Here is a 3117-nt window from a genome sequence, read left to right as displayed (position 1 = left end):
TTATTCACTGAAAATGTTCTTGTTTTCTCTTGTTTCTGATCAATGGGCGTTTCATCAGACACACTTCTGCTACTGCTGCTTGTTTTTAACATTTGAGTCATTAGGATTAATTAACAGGATTTTTACAAATGTGTTTAAAACTAATTTGCAAATTTCAAATACTGCAGTTTTTTAAACGAATATATTGTTTTATTATTTATGAACTGAAGTGTTTCTGACTGTTCCCTTGCAGCTCAGCAGGAGCGCAGAGAGCTCAGTTTTACGTGAGAAAGCGTTACAGGATCAGAGACATAAAATCAATCCAAGCTGAAGGAGAGGCTGAGGCCGCCAAGATGGTGAGTTCAAGGACTCTTTAAAGTAGAGACACTACATACTGATATACACCTGAACATCAGCAGGAGAGGACTCTTTAAAGTAGAGACACTACATACTGATATACACCTGAACATCAGCAGGAGAGGACTCTTTAAAGTAGAGACACTACATACTGATATACACCTGAACATCAGCAGGAGAGGACTCTTTAAAGTAGAGACTCAGAGATGATTTCCTGTCCTGACGTGCACTCTTTAAAACGTTTCTCGCCACAACCCAAACACAAATATGCAGCAAGTTATTTTTACCTGCGTGAGAATATTAAATATGAAACAGACACGCCTGCCGCTCTGATCCTCCCTGGGTGTAACACTTACACTCCTGAGGAAACACTAACCATTTACATGTGTGTTTTCTGTGTGTGGTTTTTTTTGTTGTGTGTCAGTTGGGAGAGGCCTTGACGAAGAACCCCGGCTACCTGAAGCTGAGGAAGATCCGGGCGGCGCAGAGCATCGCCAAGACGGTGAGAAACACTTCATTTTTTAATTTTATTCTGCAGCTAAAATACAACTGACAAAAAACGAATCAAAACGTTAATAATGGACAATTTATTAGCTCCAAAAGTAAGAAAACAGTCAAAATGAAGATTTGGATGCATTTTAATCTTTAAGGTTGAATATTGTCTGAAAAAACATTGTTTTCTGATGAGTGGCTCCCTTTTTAACTTATGTACATATGTAATTTAAATGCTAACTTCATAAGGATTACTTAAAATTAGTTTCTGCATCACTATAATTTTTTGAAAATGAAATAAATGGATAGTTGTTCTCCTTTCTTTAAATATTCCTCTGAGCAGTTAATACCACATCGTTTCAAATAATAAAAACATGTTTTATTTAGAATTGGCCTCACAGTCTCCCCTCAAAAGCCTCACTGCAGTATCTCAGTGTCACCACCAGGGGGCGCCACATGAACATGACATCTCCTTCTGACACCTGAACACAACAGTTAACCATTAATATGCAATTCAATTAAAATGACATCATCCTTTGAGAGGTTAACGGTAGATAATTTTAAAGGATTAAACATTTGACATTTTGATTTATTTATTAGCTTTAGTTTCCCCTCAAAGCCTCAGTTTGGCTCAGCATGCAGTAGCTCAGTGTCGCCACCAGGGGGCGCCACATGAACATGAAATATCCTGAACTTAACAGTTTAACTCAATTTAAATCGACATAAACATGTTTTTCTTAAATTACAGTGGCAGGCAGGCAGGCAGGCAGAAACATTTGGGATAAACCGAGTATTTTTATAAAGATTTTTTTCCATTATTATGTTTAAGAATACTCCATTAGCATGAGAACTATTATATCGTTTGTCTTTACAGTAGCATATACATAATGTGGATTTAATAAATAATGAGTGTGTAGCTGCAGAGAGAGAGAGAGGGAGGAGAGGGGAGAGGGAGAAGAGATAAAATAATAAATTGCACTTATTGTAATACGCTTTGGATAAAAGCTTCAGCTAAATGCAATGTAATGTAATGAGAGAGAAAGAAGAAGAGGAGGAGAGAGAGAATACATTAAGTGTCTGATTTATAGTTTTTGAAAGAACAAGAAATGCATCAGTTGATTCGTCACTTAGCAGCATCACTCAAATGTGGATTCAATACATGATAATGATTGTGTAGCTGCAGCAGAGAGAGAGAGAGAGAGAGTGAGTGTGTGTGTCTGCAGCAGAGTGTGTGTCACAGTCACGTCATCATGTCTCTGAATCAGCTCAGTGTTGGAGCTCGGACAGAGTTCCCATTGTGCTTCAGCCTCACAACCAGGAACTCCACCTGTGTGTTCTCTGCTCACTCCCTGTGTGTGTGTTTCTGAATATGTGTGTCCCGCAGATGGCGACGTCTCAGAACAGAGTTTACCTGAACGCCGACAGCCTGGTGCTGAACCTGCAGGACAAAGACAACTTCAAGTGAGTCCTGAGAATATTAATACACACATTAATACACAGCGGTGATGGGATGTCGTATTTCTGAGTTGGAGCCTGAAGGCAGCATCTCCTCTCCACAAGAAGCCAATGGGATTCCTCCGTTTGGATTTTAAAATGATTGCAGACAATATGCTAACAGTTTCCCCCTGCTTCCAGTCTTTGTGCTAAGCTACGCTAACCTGGATGCAGAGGTGGAAAGTAACTGAGTACAATTACTCGAGTATTAATGTGAGGTACTTTTACTTGAGTATTTTTGGGATATTTGTACTCATAAATCTCTCCAAATCAAAGCAGATATTTTTCTGGATTCATCTGACAGCTTTAGTCACCTTACAAATTAATAAAATAAATAATAAAATATGATATAATAAATTGAACAGTTTTGAGTAATTTTCACATTTATTTTGAACTATTTTCTGCAAAAGGTACTTTTAACAATAATACTTTTAACTGTATTTTGCGTATTATACTTTTATTTAAAGGTAGGGTAGGTAAGTTTCAGAAACCGGCTCGAGATACACTTGTTGTTATATTCCATGGAATGCTCTTAACATCCTGATAGCAATGAATATCTGAAGTGCTTTGACAAAAAATCCATAAAAAATGTCATCTGTGGAAGAAGCCGTAATACTGTAAAAACTACAACCAATCCGTTTAGCCAGCCAAACGGATTGGAGTGCCGCCCTGTCTGTCAGCCTTCCATCTCGTGCACGCACAAATGTATCTCGTGCCGTCATTGGGCGTGCCGTCATTGGGCGTGCATTGCAGCAGTACTTCAATGACTCGCCAGCAACAGGCGGCCACTTTCAC

The 3117-nt window shown here is 38.7% G+C and overlaps 1 long non-coding RNA gene across 1 annotated transcript in view; it reads left to right on the top strand.

Moving 5' to 3' along the window:
• Window positions 1–230: 230 nt before the first annotated feature.
• Window positions 231–3117, top strand: part of LOC104953024 (uncharacterized) — a 5483-nt gene continuing 2596 nt past the window's right edge. The window contains exons 1-3 of the long non-coding RNA XR_799166.1: window positions 231–335; window positions 761–838; window positions 2213–2289. This is a non-coding gene — a long non-coding RNA (uncharacterized lncRNA). The remainder of the gene's footprint in view (window positions 336–760; window positions 839–2212; window positions 2290–3117) is intronic.

Source organism: Notothenia coriiceps, unplaced genomic scaffold (genome assembly GCF_000735185.1).
Source record: "Notothenia coriiceps isolate Sejong01 unplaced genomic scaffold, NC01 NC01_scaffold00020996, whole genome shotgun sequence".
Lineage (NCBI taxonomy): Eukaryota > Metazoa > Chordata > Actinopteri > Perciformes > Nototheniidae > Notothenia > Notothenia coriiceps.
Note: the sequence above shows the minus strand (reverse complement) of the source record. Positions and strands in the feature narration are given on the sequence as shown.